The sequence below is a fragment of the Dipodomys spectabilis genome, unplaced genomic scaffold, assembly GCF_019054845.1.
Source record: "Dipodomys spectabilis isolate Male_0828 unplaced genomic scaffold, ASM1905484v1 ptg000197l, whole genome shotgun sequence".
Lineage (NCBI taxonomy): Eukaryota > Metazoa > Chordata > Mammalia > Rodentia > Heteromyidae > Dipodomys > Dipodomys spectabilis.
In genome coordinates this window covers 511,932-526,717 of record NW_024870874.1, presented here as the reverse complement: position 1 = coordinate 526,717, position 14,786 = coordinate 511,932, and the positions used below count along the sequence as shown (strand labels likewise).

The window sequence follows — 14,786 nt, the reverse complement described above, 5'->3', positions numbered from 1 at the left end:
TACCCTCTCCAAATTCTGTTTTTATTCTTCATGAAGATTGTCTTCAAAAAGACATTTAATATAGTGCTCATAAAATTCTCTCTAAATTTTATTTTGTTCTATATTCATTTCTTAAGGTCTAAAATCAAGACTAATATAAATGGATGAGTCAGCAAATATAACTTTACAGCTTGCTCGATGTACAATGTAGCCAGGTGGAAAATGGGACTACTGTTACTCTATTCTCTCTCTCTAACCAAACTCTACCAAAATGAATAGTGGGACTCTTGAGAATGAGTTCTGTCCCCTGTCACATTAGGCTAGTATTCCTAAAAGACAGTTCTCAAATGATAGAAATGGTCAAGTTAACAGTGATCTTGTTTAGCTCTAGAAGCCTGATCATCAAATTTTGTCGATTGCTAATTGTCAAGTTGTTTCTGTGTTCTTTCACATATAAAACAGGACATTGACGCTTCTGGTTATTGAGGGATGAAGGGATTTGTGTCCGTATTACCACACCTCAGCCTATAGGGTGTTATTTTTATTTCAGAAATCAGTGTTTGTAGGTGTTGTGATAGGATAGTTGGACTTGAATCTTTGATAGAATTCCTGCTGGAGAGGTAAAAGAGGAAGCAAGCACAACAATGCCTGGGATGAGGTTAATTTTTAATTCTTCAGAGAGAAAAGAATTACTATATCACATATTATAAAGTACGGAGAAAAGTTGCATCAGTTCAAAGAGGATGCCCAACTTGGTTTAATTTCATTAAAAAAAATCTCACCTATGCTAAAAGGTATTGCTTGGAAAAGTCACTGTCCAGTTAGAAAAAGTTAGAAAGTGTTCTTTAGGTCTAAGAATACAAAATTAGTAAGACAGCAAATAAGCAAATTTTTACCACTTACTATAGAGCAAAAGTTATTCATTAAATGACTACTTTGCATTATTATGAGATAATTAGCCCTATTCTGAGGTTATTTGTAACCCTACATTAAGATTTATGAGGTGAGAGAAATCATGAGCAAATGCAGATACAGTCAAAATACTCAATGAACATCTGTGGAGAGGGAACTAGAAAACTTGAGAGGAATGGGTAGAGTTGTGATAGATGTGGGGGAAAATACTAGAAATGACATTGATCAAGATATATTGAACTCATAATGTTGAACTGAATGCCTTTGTACAATTACTTAAGGATAAATAAAAATAATTTAAAAGAAAGAATTGTGAACACACAGCAGTTTTCATCCCTCCTATTGCCTGTCTGTATATTGTTCAAATACAAAGATGACTCGATCTTGATGTGTTTTGAATCTTCAGACTCAGGTTAAATTTCTTTACTCCACTCTGCATCACTTGCTTTCACTCTGAGTCGCTCAACATCTGGATGCCAGTTTTCCTTTTGGCAACTTTGGTGGAAAATCTATCCAACAAAATCTATAGCCTGAATAAGCTACAGATATAAATGTAACAAGACATGGAATAAAATGCTAACCTAGTAAGGATTGTGACTTTTGGATACTAAACACGATTTATCCTAAAAGGTACTGGTGGCTCATGCCTGTAATCGTAGCTTCTCAGGAAGCTGACACCTCGAGGATGAAGGTTCAAAATCAGTCTGGGCCGAAAAGTCTGTGAGACTACTGTAATTAACCACCCAAAAATGCCAGGCTTAAGGTGTGGCTCAAGTGGCAAAGTGCCAGCTGTGAGCAAAAAAGGTGAGTATAGTATGGTTTACATAAACATATGCATACACAGAGACACATATAATTGGTCTGTGCCTAAGTTATTCTCACTAAGAAAATAAAGATGATTTCACCTGTCTCAACTCTTTTCCCTCTTCTACTTCCAAATTTTGTACATGTTATGGAGAATGAAGAATAATGTGGAAATAGTTCATTTAAAAAAGAAACGTGATATAAATAAATTTTTAGTATTATATGACATTCCAGAGCTGATTAGTGACCATGGTAGTTTGAATCCTAAGATGTGTGTAAAACCTCAGATCAGTGAAATAAAGCAGGAACATCCCTGAACCTGGTAGTGTCTTACCAGGGTTGGCCGTTGCCACTGCATATATAAATGCTGCATGCTTGGTGAAATATGCTTAATGATATCTGCTCATTTAGATATTTCTATTATTGGAGTCATGAATCCAAAGTACAGCCTCATTGAGCAGAAGAGAATAAATGTTCATTGTCCGGTTCCCAGAGTGAGGCTAAGTCTCCAGCAGGAAGAGGAGTGCTGAAAGTTTTGGACACAGTTGAAAAGAAACCTTTCTCATTTTTCAGGGCAGGTATGTTCCATTTCGCTCTTCAGTTTCTAAAGATGTTCAATGCTTCTAGTGAGGTGGTTGAGCCACCTCTGGGCCTTGGAAATAGGTGGCAAAGAAGTCAGAGAGCCAGCCTAGTATGAGGTGAGATTCCCACTGGTGCTTATTAGCTTCTATAAGTGTTCTTTTGACTTTTACTATTCTGGAAGTTGGGAAAGAGCAATGTTTTCTATGCTATGTGTAATAAGAGAAGAAGAAATAACCTTTCCCAGGGCCAAGAAAGATGTTGGAAGGAAGTCATCCCAGGAAGATGGCAGTGCCCCTTAGAGTAGCTCTTTTATGTGAGTTACAAGCCTGGAAGCTGGGCAGCAGGGAAACCTCTTTGGGTATATGTGACACTGTGCCTGGGAACATCTCTGGAACAATTAGGCATTTTTTAAGGTGCCTGCTATTCATGGCAATAATTTTGTAAAGTGTTCTGGGCATAATGCATGATACATAGAATGCTCAACTATACTATGTTAAAATTATTGAAGTAGGTAACACATTCAGACAATTATTATAATGATTCTCTAACCCTGAGAATAATATAATACTGATACCAGAAATTCAGTACAACTAATCAACCTCACTTCTTGCTCCTAACATGAGAATCCAGGTAAGACTTATGTCATGACTTAAGTCATGTACATTTATTAAGAAAAACCAATATGTCAAAAGAGATTATGTGGCATGATGCTATTAGAAGATGCCACTTCAGATGACCTTCAGACATCTTCAGGATATTGACCTAAGCATTAAGTTTAGGTAGAGGAAAAATGAGGAGCAGAGTCAAAGGTATGCAGAGAGTAAGAGCTCCAGTTATTTGTGGCCTGGCTAGCCATTATTATCAGTTATAGTTTTCCAGGGTTCTGGAGAACTTATCACTGTCATCATTGAGGGGAGCAATCTGGTTTCTCTAAGAATGATCTCTCTGGCTCCAGTGTGCAGCCTGATCATTACAGGTAATTGTCCTCATTTGGGGGTGATCTGTCTTCCAAGGTTCTGCCATTCCTCAAGGATTGTTTAGTTCTTGTTATAAAGATGTTATCAGTCTCTTATTTTTCCTGGAAGTTGAGATGATTGCATTCTCTCTTTATAGAGAATGGCTTAGACCAATGATAAACACAAACCGCAACCACACATGTCAGGCTTTCTCCTGCTTTTAGTTAATTGTTGGCAGCAAAAAATAGTTTTAAGTACCTGTTACAAATACTTTTTCAATAGACTGAAATTGGGTTATCTCTATAGTGAAAACCATAGCAGTAGCCTTTGGGGTTTGAATGCTTGAGACTGTGAGAAATTCCTGTCCCAAAGTCCAGTCTAAAAGGACTGAAATGATCTGTGAGTTGGGAAGCTTAAGTACATTTTAGGTTGCCTTTGCATTTTCCAGTTACTCATGATTACCTGCTACCTATCAGTGCTGCTGAAGAAAGGACAACACAGATCACATCCAAACATATTGAAATCTCATAAAAGACAAAGATGAACTAAAATAAACACTGGAAAAATACATTAGTAATTAGAGTCTTTGGGGGGCAATTGGGTGGTTATTTTCCTGTCATTCCATATAAGACAATGAATTTAATGAGGGGAGATAAAATATAAACATAAAAATCTATAAGAAAAACAGAGGAAAACATAAGAGCATTTATTTACAAGCATTGTGAATAAGACAGAACTTAGTGTTCCTAAGAAAGACTGATAAATTTCCTTGTGTGAAAAATTTACAAAAACCCTTATGTTCAGAAAAATTAAGATATAGCATATCATATAAATAATATTTGAAGAGTTAAAAAATAAGAACTCTAACAACCCATTAAAATAGAATGCAAATTTCCAATGTAAAAATTAATCACTTAAACTAAAAAAGTACAAGTCAATATAATTATCAGATAGTAAAGATCTAATTGACAAAAATCACAAAGTTCACTAATTAAAATTGTTTGTTAAAAGAGGCAGGGAGATGCTTTGTCAATTCGAAAGCAACTGAGCAATTATCTATTAATATTTAAATGGATATATTATTTAGCTCAGCAGTCCTTGCCAGGGAATCATCCTCTGGCTCTTCCCACATAATCAGCTCAAGGCTGTTTAGTGTGGCAGTGTTTATAATAGAAGTCTGTAGTCTAGGTCAGTTGTCATCAGGGATGGTGAAATAAACCTTGACATGTTCACTCAGAGATCTGCCATGTTGTGAAATGGAACTTGAAAAATATAAACATTTTTCTTCCAGAGGATATGCATTGTTAGTATATATCTGGAGAAAGGGATTGTTGTTCAGGGGTAGTGGGAAGAGTCTATTTCTTTTCATTTTATAAACTTTGTTTTGCCAAATGTAGATGTTACCTCTAGATAAAAACAAAAAAACATTATATGAAAATGATTATTCATATTATTCATATTCATATTTGAAACTTGTGACTTGAAATGCAATTTGAAGATGATCTCTCCATACTGTTTTCTCTTAGCTAATGCTCATTACAAGCATATGGTTACCTGGCTTTGCTTCTTTGCCAATATAGTCTTCTTGTTTCATTAGTAAAAGAACACTGAGATATAGCAGATAATAGTTCTTTGGAATGTTTAATGGCCATTATGGAGAAAAGCTTGGATTTCATTTTTCTCTGAATAAACAAAATCATCTGTGTAACTTTATGGCTTCATTCTCCCTTTCCTGGTCTATATCCTAGTCTATAAGATAAATGCAAGACTTTTTTGCTTGATGATATGATAAATAGAAGTTCAAATGCACTTTTTCTTGAGTAGAAAACCAGTTTAGGAATCACTCTATCCTTAAGTAAAATAGGCTTGAACTCTGGGCTTGGGTGCTATCCTTGAACTCTTCAGCTCAAGGCCAGCGCTCTACCACTTGAACCACAGCAGCACTTCCAGTTTCCCAGTGGTTTATTGGAGGAGATAAGAGTCTCACCGACTTTCCTGCCCAGACTGGCTTTGAACCGTGATCGTCAGATCTCAGCCTCCTGAGTAGCTAAGGTTACAAGCATGAGCCACTGGCGCCCGGCAGTAAAATGTTTTGTATAACATCTCCATTAATATGGAACAGAAGAAGGTGGAGGATGTGTATCTATTTGCCTTTCCTTGGTAATGACAAGGTGATCACAATTTATTTCTTTGTCTAAAATCTATAAAATCCCTAGCATAGTTGGTAAAAGAGGAATAATACATATGATCACTATTCTCCTAAAGCATAACAACTCCCCTAGCTAATTTAAAAATAATTGTGAGGAAAACTGCATTAAAGGGAAGTCCAGAGTAAACCCTAACTCATCGAATGCATCTAGAAAATGTGAATTTAATCTATGATTTAAAGGAACATACTTAAGAGCACAAAAACAGGATTTCTAGGCTGAACAGTCATCCAGGAAGCAGGGTGGATCATTTCACCGAGTGTTTTCCCCAGTTCTCATGAGCTTTAGAGTCAGATGCCCCAAGCTGAACCCTTCATGGCCACTTTCCAAGTCTGTTGCAATAAGAATTGTATTTGTTTCTATGGACTTCTGTAAAAAAAAAAAAATAATAACACAGACTTGATGACAAAAAACAACAGAAATTTTTCTAACAATTCTGGATTTTTTTCAAAAAATGTAAAAGGCATTTACGATACTACAGTCCTCGGAAGACTCTAGGAGACACCCTTGCACAGCTTCTGGTGATTACTGGCATTTCTTGCTTTATAGTAGCACAACTTGTCTGTCTTTGCATGACCTTCTCTGTGTGTCACAGATCCTTCTCCTCTGTATAATAGAGATAAGTCATTGGATCAATACAAGTCCAGAATGATATGATCTCAAAATCCTTAACTCATTACACTAATAAAGACCCTATGTCCACATTCTAAGGTTCTAGTGGACACTATTCAACACCTTTTTAAAAAAGTTCGATTCTTTAAAAAAATTTATTGTCAAGGTGATGTACAGAGGGGTTATAATTACATAAATAAGGTAGTGAGTACATTGTTTGTTGAACTTGTTACTCCCTCCCCCATTTTTCTCCCACTTTCCCTCTCCCATTCCCCCCCCCCAAGTTGTACAGATCGTTTCCAACATATTGTCTTGTGAGTATCGCTGTTGCAAAGGTTCCTACTTTGTCCTTTGTCTCACCATTTTGTTGTTCCTCTTCCCTTCCCTAGTTCAAGGTAAACATATATACAATACCAGGGTACCAAAATCAAATACAGTGACAACAGGGGATAAACCAGAGGGGGAAAAGCATAAAAGAAAAAAGAAATCACTATTCAACACTTTTTATAAAGTAAGACCCAAATCTCCTTCAGCTTCCAATATCCTATTACCAAAGTGATTCAGTTAATACTTGCATTACAGGACTGCTGATGATTACAGAAAATCTAAAGAGTCTGGAAACTATTACAATATTTAAAACACATTTGTAAATGGTAGACCACTTATATTTAAGTTTATGTAGCAATAAAACAGTTCAGGTTGTTCATGAAAAATAAAAAGTTCAGTTTAATATCAAGACCATTGCCCTGTGATATTAACAAAGGGATCCATTAATATGTGTATTAGTATTTCTGATGTTTAGAGAAAATTTATTCAGCCTGGAAACTATATTTGTAAATGGCAAACAAAATACATTTATTTAAGTTTATCTAGCAATAAAACAGCTCAGGTAAAATTTTCAGTTTACCACTGCCCTGTGAATCTAGGGAACTGAGTTCTATTCCAGATCTAGTTAACTGTGTTATCCTGATAAGCTCAATGACTCTGAACCTGTTTCTGGATCTTCAGAACAACAAGTATTTTACTGTTCTTGTAGAGGTGATGTACATTGGGGTTAGAGATACATAAGTCAGGTAATGAGTACATTTCTTTTTGAATCATGTCACCCAGTAGTTTTATTTTTATGAGGGAAAGGGCTCACCTATTTTCCCTTATCTCTGTGAAACATGGACAAAAGACCTTTAAGTTAAACCAGATATGATTTAAGATACAAAAATATTTTCTGATGCTAAGGCTTGGTCAAGAAACAGAAACCAGTAAATATACATTGTATTTGGAACAGATGGAAGGAAACTAAGATGCAGCTGTTAGTCAGTAAGATGGATCAGATATTTCCCACTCTTCATGTCATCTACTCTACGACTAACTCAGTAGTCTTTACACCAAGTAGTGGCTCATGACAAAACTAACAAGGAACCCATATCAGCTTTGAGACACTTCCTGCTCATGTGTATACCTGCTTACCTGCAATGCTTGGTTATCCATGGATATGGCTACGTTTTACCACTGACCTAGAGTAAGTAGCTAATGACCTAGAGTAAGTAGTTTTTTTTTTTCTTTCCTGTAAGTCTCTTAACTATGAAAACACACAACCTGTCTATTTTAGAAGTTCAAAATAGATGGGCTGGGAAGGTGGTCAGTGGTAGAGTGCTTGCCTTGCATGCATGAGGCCCTGAGTTTGATTCCTCAACACCACAGAAGCAGAAAAAGCTGGAAGTTGTGCTGTGTCTCAAGTGGTAGAGCACTAGCCTTGAGCTGAAGAGCTGAGGGACAGTGCCCAGGCCTAGAGTTCAGGCCCCACGACGGACAAAAAAAAGAAAAGAAAAATAAAAAAGAAAAGTCCAAAATAGAATGCAAAAAAGTGAATCTCCTGGTTCCAGTAACAATCCCCAGAGGTAAACACACACACACACACACACACACACACACACACACACACACACACACACACACACACAACCTTAATTCTGTCATCTCATTATACTTTCAAGTTTTTCATCTTTTGCTATGACCTGCCTGATATCTTTAATTTTGTTTCCATTTTAATCAATGGTAGGCTTTAATTTTATTTTGCTAATTACTTTAATAACTATTTGGGATATGATGTCTCATTTCTTTCTTTTTTGTTGATTGTGAGGCTTGAACTCAGGGCCTGTGCACTGTTCCTGAGCCTCTTTATGCTGAAGGTTAGTATTCTACCACTTGAGCCACAGTGCCACTTCTGGGCTTTTGAGTGGCTAATTGGAGTTAAGATTCTCATGGGGACCCAGCAATCCCACTTTTGGGCAATTACCCAAATGATCACAAACAAGACCATACTAAAGCTACCAGCACAACTATGTTTATCTCAGCATTATTTACCATAGCTAAGATATGGAACCAACCCAGATGCCCCTCAGTAGATGAATGGATCAAGAAAATGTGGCATATATATACACACACACACACACACACACACACACACACACACACACACACACACACACACACAATGGAATTCTATGCCTCCATCAGAAAGAATGACATTGCCCCATTTGTTAGGAAATGGAAAGACTTGGAAAAAATTATATTAAGTGAAGTAAGCCAGGCCCAAAGAAACATAGGTCCCATGGTTTCCCTTATTTGCAATAACTCGTGTATGTCTGAGTCAAGCAGAAAAGGTCAGATAAGTTGATGTTAGGGGAATAACCCCAAGGTAAGTATTCAATTTTTTTTTTCTTTCATGCAATTGTTTCTAACATATTTATAAGATGATTTCTACGTTGCTTTGAATGTCCCTCCCCCGCGGTATAACCCCTGTTTTCACTGTATTTGATGTTGGTATGATTTGTGGAGGGGAAGGGCAAAAACAAATCATTTAACTAGGGATACAGGTGGACCCATTGCAACAATGAGATACAAGTCGTTATGTTGAAAAATGAACTTTACAACTTTGGTGGTTGGGGGGGGATCGGGTGGGGGGAGGTGGGGGGAGTATGGGAAGGGATGGGAAGGGGAAACAAAGAGGAGGCAACAATGCTTAATAAGAAATGTACTTGTTATGTTGCCCATGTAATTGTAACTCCTCTGTATGGTATTTTCACAATAAAAAAAAAAAAAAAGATTCTCATCGGGCCTTTCCTGCCTGGTCTGGCTTTGAACTGTAATCCTTCAAATCTCAGCCTCCTGGGTTGGAAAGATTACAGGTGTAAGACACTGACACCGACTGATGTGTCATTTGATAGATAATTTTCACACAATTTCTTAAAAAAAATTCATTTTCTTATTTTCATTAGCATACATCAGTACCTTAATTATTAACCTCTTCTATAATTTTTTTTTCCCAGTCGTGGGCCTGAATTCTGGATCTGGGCTTTGTCCCTCAGCTCTTTAGTTCAAGGCTAGTGCTCTACCACTGAGCCACCTTCCCAGCCTGTTATATAAATCTTAATTCCTATTCTTCCCCCACTATAGATAACAAAACACGTAGAATGATTCCAACAGGAAGATACCCTCAATCTCTGCACTATTCTCACTCTGGTACTGGAAGGCCCTCCTAGAACACAAAGATATACCAAACCCTAAATTTATCTTGTAAAGCTGAATTCGGAAATCCTTACCCAAAAGACCACCAGAGACCGTCACCAATGTAAAAGCAAAGGAGTCTTTATTGCAAGCTCCAGCTTGGTCCCCCCACGCACATGGCAGCGGCCCATGACGCTGAGAGGCCCCGAGCCCAGGGTTACAGCACTTTTTATACATTTTTTAGGGAAAGCAGGGGCTTTGCATACATCATAACTTCATGTAACAAATGACTACAAATCGCGGGAAAATTATAAAACAACTCTATAGTATGATTGGCGCACTGTAAAGCGGGAAAGGACCAGAAACCAGGTTGTTGGTTAGATCAAGGGGGCTAACGTACTTTAAACTGGTTGGCTTGCACCACAGGGGAGTCTCAAGAGGACAGGTGCTAAACTGCAGGGTGTCTGGTTTAGATAATGGTCACCAGACCCCAGGAGGGGCTGTTCTGGAATTTCAGATACCTTGACATACTGTATTGAGAAAACACCATCTGTGGTTCCGAGAATTGTTTGTGCAAGGCTTGCTGTCCTAATTCCTAGCATTGGGGCTTAAGTGGGTCAAGGGTTAAGTTGCAGAACTGAGATGGGGGTCTTAAATGAAATGGAGTTGCTTAGGTCCCTCAATCTAAAGATTAGAAAAGAAGCAGTAACTCTTTCTTTAGAACTTAGCACAAGCAGAAGATTGTGGTTTTACATCTCCAATAATCTTTGAAACCAAGCTTCATTGAAAGGGAAAACATCCTAGAGTCCTGAGCATGGAAACTATTTGTAAGCTGAGAATCACCATCCCAACACTTATAAAAAAAAACAAACCACTCAGTCATCACCCTATCTTAATGAAATTGCAGGTAACCACTTCCAAGAATATTTAGGAGACCAAAGTCACCAAAAACTCTGAACCCAGAATTGTAAATCCTAGTGAAAGGATTTGTTCATGAAATTCATGAACAAACAAAATAATGTGTTACCCTTAAAAAACAGTAACAACACAATGAAAATCTTCAGTGAGAGCAAAGAGGTAGCCCAAACAATGAGCTCACTAAAACAGTGGCAAGAATGGCCCACAAAATAAGAAATCTTAAAAAAAAAAATGCTTAAATAGGGATACAGGTTGACCCATGGTAACAATGAGATATAGAAGACATTATGTTGAAAAACTAACTTTACAACTGGGGTGGGGGGGGGGCGGGGGGAGGAGTGTAGTTGTGGAAGTGGAAGGGAAGGGATGGTAAGAGGAAAACAAAAGAGGAGGTAACAATGCTTGATAGGAAATGTACTCATTACCTTGCTCATGTAACTGCAACCCCTCTGTACAGTATTTTTACATAAAAAGTAATTTAAAAAACTAGATAAACGCTGAGAAGCTGGACTAACAACAGAGAATAAAAATAAACAGCCAACTATACCAAAAAAAAAAGTGGGAAGAAAAAAAAACCCCAAGGTCTTAGAAATAAAGAGCTCAATTGCTCAGATAAAAACTCAGTTGAAACTATGCCATTGAAAATGGTATCAGAGGTTGAAGATAAAGCAGAGAAACTAGATTTAATTAGACAATGAAAAACTCAGAAAATCCCAATGGGACCCTATCAAAAGATCAAATCTACATATAATAGGAATAGATGAGAAAGCAGAAATAAAACTAAAGGCATTGAAAATCTATTCAACAAAGTAATAGCAGAAAAACTTTCCCAACCTCAAGAAATACCCTGGACACATTAAAGGCACAAAATGAAGTGAAAAAAATAGAGACAAGTGACCTACAATGGCAGGCCATTAAAATGATTTCTCAACATAAACATTAATGCCAGGACAGGGAAAGATGTAATTCAAGCCCTAAAGGACAACTTCCAACATAGACTCAGAAAAGTCATACTTTAGAATTGATGAATAAGAACCTTTCATGATAAAAGTTAAAGGAATTCATGACCACTAAACCAGCACTACAAAAGACAGTTAATGGAATACTAGCCTCAAAAGACAAATAGAAAGACTAATTCATAGCGGAACAAAATACATACCAGGAAATGACGACTTGAAGGTGGAAAGAGAGGAGTTAAGTGGAGAGAGGCAGTCAAATAAAAGGGGGAAAGGGGGTGTGGAGAATGCTGTCAAGAATGCATTGAATATACCAGAAAATTAAGGGAAGAACTGAGTCAAAGGGAGGTAAAGATGTTGAAGATATAGATCAAGATGAATTGTATACATAAACTGCCGTGTTAAATGGCAAAAAAAAAAAAAAAAAAAAAAAAAATTCAGTATGTATCCTAAAAAAGCTGAGAAAAGTGAGGGAAGGGATTGGCTAGGAGTAGGTGAGAATGTCAAAAAGGGTGATCTTGATCAAGATGCACTGTTTTCATAAATTGCTTTGTTGAATGGCAACTCCTTTGAACAACTACTTAAACATACTTAAACATAATAATAATAAAAACAACGGGTTGACTGACAAAAAAAAAAACCAAAAACCAAACAATCCAATGAAATGCAGGAATGAATAAAGTTGGGAAAGAAATGACTGACCACATTAGAATTTAAAGAACTTTCCTGAGTGGAAGAGGGGAAGAGATTTGGCATCACAAGCACAGTGGCTGAAATCTTAATTGCGAAGCCCTCACCTCTCTTACACAATTGTGACCAAAAAAGTAAAATAAATAAAAAATAAGAATTTACAGTTGGGTGCTAGTGGCTCATGCCTATAATTCTCTACCTCCTAAGGAAGCTCAGATCTGAAGATTGTGGTTTGAAGGCAGCCTGGGCTGGCAAGTCTGTAAATGAACCAACAAACTACAACTGGTAGAGAGCTAGCTGTGAGTAGGGACAGTGCCTAGGCCCTGAGTTCAAGTCCCAAGACTGGTACACACACACAAAATTAAAACTCCACGATAAGCTGGGCTGAGGACTGCAGCTCAAAGCCAGCCTGGGCAGCAAAGCCTGAGAGACTTATCTTCAATTAACTACCAAAGACCATAGCCATGTAGCCATGGCTCAACTGGTAGAGTGGTATCCTTGAGCAAAAAAGCTCAGGGACAGTGGCCAGACCCTGAATTCAAGTGCAGGATTGGCACACACAAAAATCCTGCCACTACCCGTCAATTTAAACATCAGGAATCAATCTCCTAACACTATATAAAAATACCTGGCTCCTTACAGACCTTTTTTTTTTTCTTTTGGTAGCAAAAATATTTTCTTTTAAAGGTAGAAAACGAGACATAAAACAGTTAAATGGCTCCTTTTAAGGCATGTAACAATAATGCATTCATGATAAGCAATCAAATACTTTAAAAAAAACTTTATATACAGTATTTTCACAATAAAAAATAATAAAAAATGGGTGGGACACATAAAAAAAAAACTTTATAGTCAAGGTGATGTACTGAGGGGTTAAAGTTATCTGAGTACCTTTCTTGTCTAACTGGTTACCCTCTCTCATTTTTCTCCTACTTTCCCTGTCCCAAATGCCCCCTACCCCAAGTTGTACAGGTCATTTCCAACATATTTTCTTGTATCACTGTTGCATTGGTTCCCCCTTTGTCTCATCATTTAAAAAATTTCCTTTCCCTTCCCTAATGCTGATAAACATATATACAACACCCAGGGTACCAAAATCAAATACAGTGACAACAGGTGATAAACAATAGGGGGAAAAAATAAATCACATAGGACATTAAAAATAACAAAGGAAAAGCGCTTATGTCCATGTCTTGGGAGTTCATTTCCCTTAGCATCATCTTACATAATCATATGTACATAGCTACTGAGCTATTGTTCATCTGCTGATTATCCTAGATGTATACTAATTATAAATAAGGGAAACTGTCCCATGGGACCTGTTTCCTTGGGTTTGGCTTGTCAGCATTGTTTCCCCAAGTCCTTCCATTTACTTACAAATGGGGCAGTGTCATTCTTTCTGATGTAATCAAGAAATCTAATAACAACAGATGCTGGAGGGGATGTGGCTGAAAGGGAACACTACTATACTGTCGGTGGGAGTTTAAACTTTTTCAACCACTGTGGAAACACAGTATGGAGGTTCCTCAAAAGACTATACATAGAGCTCCCCTATGACCCAGCAATCTCACTTTTGGGCATTTACTCAATCACAAAAAAAGGCCACACTAAAGCTACCAGCACAACTATGTTCACTGCAGCATTATTTATCATAGCTAAGACATGGAACCAACCCAGATGCCCCTCAACAGATGAATGGATCAAGAAAACGTGGTTTATATACACAATGGAATGTTCCTGTTCTCCATGTCCTAACCACATCTTTCACTGCTTTCCTTCTCACCTGAACTATATAATGAGGTGTTCTAATTTTTTTTAAGTATATTATTCTAAGTCAGATGTAGGGCATTTTATTGTGTTAAATAATATATTGCAGAAAATAATCTAAACTAATTCAAACTGAAAACCTTTCATGAAAAAAGCCCACACACAACCCAGAAAATATTTATTTCACAATTTTTACATCATTTAAAAAGAATGAGATGAAACAATTTTGAACACAGTAATTTATTTTATGCAGTTTAAATCCATCATTTAAAAACTTTTAAAAGGCACTTTAAAAAAAACATTTAGAAATATTTTTCTATAACTTCAATGGTGATCACTTAAAATAAGCAACTCACCAGACATTTAAAAATCATTCACGACACTATTTAAATAATTTTTAAATTCCAAAACACAAACATTCACTGTATAGTACAACACACTGCTTAGCAGTAAGATTAGTTTCCCTCTAATAATATACTTCCTGTAGATTATTAATTTGTAGGGTCCTGCAAAACGATTCAAATTTATAATCTGAAAACAAGAGGTAAGAGAATTGAAACAGAACACAATTCAACTCTAAAACTAGCTTTAGAGTTGCTTTCTCTAAAGAGCATTTGGATACGCTCTTAATTCATCTGTGCTATAATTTCCATTTCAACTCTGATTATATAAACACAAGTCATTTTTAAATCAAGAGGTTATACTGATCACAAAAATACCACAGGTTGTCTCTCAAGATTTCTTGTACATGTTTCTGTCAGGTCTAATATACAAGTGGAGAAATAAAGCCAAATGAGTTTGGGCTTTGTTTTCAAGAGGAAGGTGAGTAGTGAGGATGGACCCAAATGACTTTATTTCATTTAGTAACTATGGACATATATTAGTTGAAAATTGCAGTT

General features: G+C 36.8%; 1 protein-coding gene across 1 annotated transcript in view; it reads right to left on the bottom strand.

Moving 5' to 3' along the window:
* Positions 1-4,537: 4,537 nt before the first annotated feature.
* Positions 4,538-14,786, bottom strand: part of C1galt1 (core 1 synthase, glycoprotein-N-acetylgalactosamine 3-beta-galactosyltransferase 1) — a 37,685-nt gene continuing 27,436 nt past the window's right edge. The window contains exons 5-6 of the transcript XR_006150038.1: positions 10,443-10,447; positions 4,538-4,548 (exon numbers count right to left, since the gene is read on the bottom strand). The gene's annotated coding sequence lies outside the window, so the exon portion shown is untranslated. The remainder of the gene's footprint in view (positions 4,549-10,442; positions 10,448-14,786) is intronic.